Here is a 7,745-nt window from a genome sequence, read left to right on the forward strand (position 1 = left end):
GATCCTACCGAGAGACAAGATGGCGGCCGCTACGGACTGTTTGGAATGTTGACAGACGCCGGAGAACCAATCAGCTTCGCTTCACAAAGCTCCGTTGCGCGAAAAGTCCGCGAACCAGAGCGCTAACCGGTCCGCTGTTACAGATATATATCTTTTTTTAAACGTTAATTTCTCAAAATCCACTGGAGCACATATATTGAGACCTACAAAAGGCACATCGGGCTACCAGTCCCTACAATTTTGCCAAGTTTCGTGCAAATCCATTCAGCCGTTCGGGCTAAAAGTGAGGCCAACCGCCCTATGGAAAACTCAATGTTAAAAACACGTTTTGGGACCCCCCTTTTTTCTCGGCCCCCACTGGACGAACCCCCCCCAAATTTTCAAGGGCTGCTCAGAAACAAAATGTGCCATTTTCCTGAAAATTTCAGCCGATTCCGTCCACAAACGCCAAAGTTATTAGACATAGAATTTTCAAAAAACCCATAGAGAAAAAATCCTAACTATATATACCTACTGGCGACTGCCAGTAGGTATATATATATACCTATATACCTATATATACCTATAATATATATATATATATATATATATTACCTACTGGCGGTCGCCAGTAGGTATATATAGTTAGGATTTTTTCTCTATGGGTTTTTTGAAAATTCTATGTCTAATAACTTTGGCGTTTGTGGACGGAATTGGCTGAAATTTTCAGGAAAATGGCACATTTTGTTTCTGAGCAGCCCCTGAAAATTGGGGGGGGTTTCGTCCAGGGGGGGTCGAGAAAAAAGGGGGGTCCCAAAACGTGTTTTTAACATTGAGTTTTCCATAGGGCGGTTGGCCTCACTTTTAGCCCGAACGGCTGAATGGATTTGCACGAAACTTGGCAAAATTGTAGGGACTGGTAGCCCGATGTGCCTTTTGTAGGTCTCAATATATGTGCTCCAGTGGATTTTGAGAAATTAACGTTTAAAAAAAGATATATATCTGTAACAGCGGACTGGGCAGCGGCCCAGGACGCGTACTTTTCGCGCAACGGAGCTTTGTGAAGCGAAGCTGATTGGTTCTCCGGCGTCTGTCAACATTCCAAACAGTCCGTAGCGGCCGCCATCTTGTCTCTCGGTAGGATCGAGAGACAAGAGGAGGTCAAAACAAAGGGGGAAATAACTATAAGGGGGCATAGTAGATCCTCGCTGACCCCCTAGGTTTGATGTGGAGGTTTTAAAAGGGCCCCGCGGGGCAAAAAAAAATAATAATAATAATAATCGAACGGCTGAATGGATTTGCACGAAACTTGGCAAAATTGTAGGGACTGGTAGCCCGATGTGCCTTTGCTAGGTCTCAATATATGTGCTTCAGTGGATTTTGAGAAATTAACGTTCAAAAAAAGATATATATCTGTAACAGCGCACCGCTTCGCGTACTTTTCGCGTTACGGAGCTTTGCGAAGCGAAGCTGATTGGCTCTCCGGTGTCTGTAAACATTCCAAACAGTACGTAGCGGCCGCCATCTTGTCTCTCGGTAGGATCGAGAGACAAGAGGAGGCCAAAGCGAAGGGGCAAATGACCATAAGGGGGCATAGTAGATCCTCGCTGACCCCCTAGGTTTGATGTGGAGGTTTTAAAAGGGCCCCGCGGGGCAAAAAAAAAAATAATAATAATAATCGAACGGCTGATGACCATAAGGGGGCATAGTAGATCCTCGCTGACCCCCTAGGTTTGATGTGGAGGTTTTAAAAGGGCCCCGCGGGGCAAAAAAAAATAATAATAATAATAATCGAACGGCTGAATGGATTTGCACGAAACTTGGTAAAATATTAGGGACTGGTAGCCCGATGTGCCTTTGCTATGTCTCAATATATGTGCTTCAGTGCATTTTGAGAAATTAACGTTCAAAAACAAGATATATATCTGTAACAGCGCTCCGCTTCGCGGAGATAAAATTATATGTGTATTACCTAGCTGTTGCTAACACCAGTTAGCGACGGCTAGTAGGAGATAGCGACCATCTTGGGTCCCACTTTGCATGTGAGTGATATTTATCACTAATGACATGCAAAGTGGGCATGCCAAGATGTTAGCGACTGGAAACAGTCGCTAACATCGCTATCTCCTATTATCAACTTTTGGAAATATTCGAGATAAGCGCGAATATCTCCAAAAAGTAACAGCTGCCCTGAGCAGTTCTTAGCCATGTTATCCAATGGGAGGTGGATAACATGGCTAAGAGCATTAGCTCGGTAATGCATGAATATCGCGGAGTTTTCAGCGACATTAATGCATTGCGCTCGTTTTTTATCGTATTTGCGATAAACCTTGATAATAGCAAGGTTTATCTGCGATAATTTCTGACGGTAAAAAAATCTTTGCAATGCATCGTTAGGGATAAATATCGCTTAACTTTGGTAATATGCCCCAACGTCTGTTAACGTTCGATTCGAAGGAAATCAGGAATTGTTGAAAAACATTGTGTGCGCCATCTTGTCTTTTTTCAAATGCCACACTTTTGTCGTGCACGGCAGCCATTTTAGATGCCTTGACCAGATCCACTCTGTGAACGCTGTCGATCCTTACCATGGCTCCCCACCCTCGCAAGCATCTCCCCCAGGCAGTGGTCACCCCCGCTCTCTGTTTTATGCATGGGTAATAAACCTCCCCCCATCTGCGCTGTTCTTCCCTGAGAATCACACCCTGTGCCCGCCCGACACCTCCCTTTCGCCCTATTCACTACCGCACCCTCTGACACTCCTTTTCCTCTGTGTCCGATTGTCCAGGCCGGTCCTAGGCTATCAGCTAGCCCTGCAGATGTAGTTTATGGCCACAGCTGTAAAGAATCACCCGTCTTCAAAGGAGTTATAGTAGATCAAGGCCCACACTCGATGAGATCCGTCACAGCAGAAGCGTTGCTATTATCTGAAAACCATCCTGTATTGTGATTGGGGAGGGGACCGAGCGTGAAGCGGAAGATTCCAGGGATGACTCTTTGTACATCAAAGTTTTTACAATTATGTGTCACATTAAAAATATATAGCACTCCGACAAAGTAGTAAGATTATAAAACTTTAATAATTTATAAATATATACAAGAAAACAAAAATAGTAATAACATATAAACATTTTTAGAGAAAAACAACGAAGTAGCGGTCGGCTGTGCGAATAGTCCCAACGCAGCACAACGTCCAGATTTCCGGCGTGGGGCGTCGCGGGGGGTGGGTGATCAGTAGCAAACTGTTGTGCGAACAGTTCCAAGGCAGCAGAACGCGCCGAAATCTAGATGACACAAAAGTGATGTCTAGTAAGTTGCCACCCAGCAAATAACGGCGTGGGGCGTCGCGGGGGGTGGGTCATCAGTAGCAAACTGTTGTGCGAATAGTTCCAAGGCAGCAGAACGATGGCACCAAGGTGATGTCCAGTAAGTTGCCGCACTGGTTTTGGTATCCTACAATGCTGCTCCGAATAACGGCGTGGGGCGCCCCGGGGGAGGCGGCGTGAACGGGCCTCTCCAGGTGGAGTGTCATCTGTTGTAGTGGGGCGCCCCTTTACCGTTTCAGTTGCCATTCCGTCCGCTTTTGGTCCACTGTGTCAAAATCCGCCATTCAGCTGAGTTGCGCCCACTCTTGCGGTGCAGCGATAGGCGGCTGCCACAGGACTCTCAAAATGGCGGCAGGCTGTTTCCTTTTTGGGCCTGGTCCACTGAAATGGCCCTGGGACACCTTGGAAATCGGACGCTTGTCTGCTAGGTCTTGGACCCCATTCTCGAAAGCGTCCCCTCCGCCTTGAGAATTCATCAAAAGTTTTGGGGGCCCCGACTCCTGCAGGCTTCTGGTGGGGAGCGGCTGCCATGATTGCTCGCGGAATGACCACGACGGAGCTACGAGATGGTGGTGCTCTCATGGTGACGCCAGCTTCAGTCTGAAACATCCAGAAACAAGGTGGGGCTTTCATCGTTTGGGGGGAAAAAAAAGTTTTCATCCAATGAAAAGTGTTGTTTTTAGGTCATATGATCAAGCCTTCCATCATTAGGAAACCAAAAGTAAAATGAACCAATGAAAAGTTTTATAAAGAAGTCACATGACCTGTTATGCGGCATAGGGTATAAAATGTGGAGAAAATACGTTGGCACGTGAGGCGGTGTCAGTAGCGGACCGATGTGCGAATAGGCCGAAGGCAACACAACGCGCCAAGATCCGGATGGCATCGAGGTGGTGTCATAGTTGAGAGTTCTGAGCAGCGGTTGTAACACTGTCTGAAGCTTATTTGCAGCTGCTGCAGCTTCACTACGCGCGAAGATCCGGATGGCACCGAGGTGGTGTGTAGGAAGTTGCCGCACTGGTGTGGCCATCCTACAATGCTGAAAGTCGGCGTGGGGCGCCCCGTTGGCCTGTGAGTTTGCGTCAGTAGCGGACCGATGTGCGAATAGGCCGAAGGCAGCACAACGCGCCAAGATCCGGATGGCACCGAGGTGGTGTCTAGTAAGTTGTCGCACTTCTGTGGCCATCCTACAATGTTGAAAGTCGGCGTGGGGCGCCCCGTTGGCCTGTGAGATGGTGTCAGTAGCGGACTGATGTGTGAATGGGGCTAAAGGCAGCGCAACAATATTTTCTACTATATTTCCGGTGTAGAAGAGACCACAAGGCGCTGAGATGCCAAGATCCGGATGGCACCGAGGTGGTGTCTTGCAAGTTGTGGTACTGGTGTGGCCATCCTACAATGCTGAAAGTCGGCGTGGGGCGCCCCGTTGGCCTGTGAGATGGCGTCAGTAGCGGACCGATGTGCGAATAGGCCGAAGGCAGCACAACAATATTTTCTGACTGACACCACAAGGCGCTGAGATGCCAAGATCCGGATGGCACCGAGGTGATGTCTAAGTTGCGGACTGGTGTGCGAATGGGGCCAAAGGCAGCGTAACAATATTTTTTGTATGGAAGATACCACTAGGCGTTGAGATGCCAAGATTCGGATGGCACTGAGGTGATGTCTAGCAAGTTGGTGTGGTCATCCTACAATGCTGAAACTCGGCGTGGGTCACCCCATTAGCCTGTGAGATGGCGTCAGTAGCGGACCGATGTGCGAATAGGCCGAAGGCAGCACAACGCGCCAAGATCCGGATGTCACCGTGGTGGTTTCATAGTTGAGAGGCACTTCATCTGCAGTGGGGCGCCGAGATCCGGATGGCACCGAGGTGATGTCTAGCAAGTTGCTGTACTTGTGTGGTCATCCTACAATGCTGAAACTCGGCGTGGGTCGCCCCATTAGCCTGTGAGATAGCAGTTCTTTGGATTTGCGAATAGGCCGAAGGCAGCACAACAATATTTTCTGACTGACACCACAAGGCGCTGAGATGCCAAGATCCGGATGGCACCGAGGTGATGTCTAAGTTGCGGACTGGTGTGCGAATGGGGCCAAAGGCAGCGTAACAATATTTTTTGTATGGAAGATACCACTAGGCGTTGAGATGCCAAGATTCGGATGGCACTGAGGTGATGTCTAGCAAGTTGCTGTGGTCATCCTACAATGCTGAAACTCGGCGTGGGTCACCCCATTAGCCTGTGAGATGGCGTCAGTAGCGGACCGATGTGCGAATAGGCCGAAGGCAGCACAACGCGCCAAGATCCGGATGTCACCGTGGTGGTTTCATAGTTGAGAGGCACTTCATCTGCAGTGGGGCGCCGAGATCCGGATGGCACCGAGGTGATGTCTAGCAAGTTGCTGTACTTGTGTGGTCATCCTACAATGCTGAAACTCGGCGTGGGTCGCCCCATTAGCCTGTGAGATAGCAGTTCTTTGGATTTGGGCCTGGCTCGTCTGCTGTAGTGGGGCGCCCCTTTACCGTTTCAGTTGCCATTCAGCTGAGTTTCGGCTGCTCTTGATGCTACAGCGACAGGCGGCTGCAACAGGACTCTCAAAATGGCGGCCTGTTCTTTGGATTTGGGCCTGGTCCACTAAAATGGCCCTGGGACACCTTAGAACTCGGACGCTCGATTTTTTTTTCCTTTCCTGTACATGCAAAAAAAGGTAAATGCCCGGTACGTTACACGCTTCATCTGCCACGATGAACTCTCTAGAGGAACCGAAAAAAAATATAGTTGTGGTAACTATACCATGCATCGTCATATGGAGAGGTGGCAACAATTAATTATAGTGCTGCATAAAAGAGAGATTTGGAGGAGAACCCCTGACCTGCTAGTACATTCATCAAAGAAGTGGCACTGAGAGCTTCAGAGGCAAGGGAAACGGTCCCAAATATTTAGAAGAACTTTGGAAAGATTAAAATGACATGTTTAGATTGTGGCAAATTTATTTCATGTGGACATCTGAGTGTTACTCTAATAAATACAGCATATGAACATCATCATAGTCGATGGTTGGTAGAGACATTTTGACTATATCCTGGACCTGCCCGTCCTCGCCCAAAATGGCGCCAGAATAAATGGGACTCGTAACTCCTTGTTGTGTACTGGTTGCAGAACCTTGAAATCACGAGATACGTATGCAGTTTTGAAGCACATGGCGGGCGGGGACGAGAATTGATTGAATATTTCGACATCCCTATTGATATTAAGTTCTGATGTGTTATTGATTACTGTACTGTTGAAAGTTCGAATTAACGTCACCCATGGTACTTGCCCGCAAATGTATATCTAGATAATTTTATTGTAACTGGCCCTGTCGTATTTTAATTATAAAATGTACGTCCACCGATTCCGTAACTGTTAGACACCTTAGTTCTTGCAACCTAATGGCCCGCCCGTTACGTTCCTCTACAGTGTAAATGTCTATTCATCATATACGATTACAGTTTGCTCCGTGGCCGGCCCACGTGGTTATAGGCTCGTATTTGTATAATGAAATTTTCACAATAAAGGTTTTTAAAAGAAAACATGGTAGTAGTATATACATTGGTAAAGTTTTTAATAATAGTCACTGTTTTAGAATCATTAAAAGGCAAGTGAAATAAAGCAGACCAATTACATGAAGGGTAAAAGGTATAATACGAAGGAACGCAGTAAAGATAAATGGTCAAGGGCTGTTGTGTTTTCTATTCCTGCAACATAAAGTGATCGATAAGAATCTCATATTCAGGCGTATCGGCGACTAAGACAGCAGGTCGACCCTCTTTTGCTCAACGGCTCCGTCATGGGACGAAGAAACGCTCTTTTTCTCGAAAAAAGAATATATTTTACTTGCAGGACAGTTGTAAAATTTCCGGGAAAGTACATTAGCCTGGAACATTATAACATATATTTAAGAAAAAATAATGTTCGGAAGTAATGAAAAGCGTAATTTTTAGGTCATATGATCAAGTCTTTCATCATTACAATAAGAAAAGTAAAATGAACCAATGAAAAGTTTTATTAACAAGTCACATGACTTGTTATGCTTACGTTACGCGCTGCGCGCCCCGGATGACTTCCGGATGCGCTAACGCGGCGCGTCATATGACGCATTACGCGACAACGCAGGTACAGAATATAGTCAAAATGTCTCCACCAACCAGCGGTCGGAACACAACCCCTTTCAGCAGGCTAAATAGTTCTGTTAAATGACAACAGAAGGGACAGGCAACAAGAACCATCAGTCAAAGAGGGGAGGGCTAGTTCTTCTCTACCGGGTTACATTGGGGCGCTACCGGAACTGATCGAATTGGTAGTCTACAGTGTTTCTGGATGTTTCAGACTGAAGCTGGGGTTAGCATGAGAGCAGCACCATTTCGTAGCTCCGTCGTGGTCATTCCGCAACCAATCATGGCAG

Source organism: Lissotriton helveticus, chromosome 4_1 (assembly GCF_964261635.1).
Source record: "Lissotriton helveticus chromosome 4_1, aLisHel1.1, whole genome shotgun sequence".
In the NCBI taxonomy this organism is placed as follows: Eukaryota; Metazoa; Chordata; class Amphibia; order Caudata; family Salamandridae; genus Lissotriton; species Lissotriton helveticus.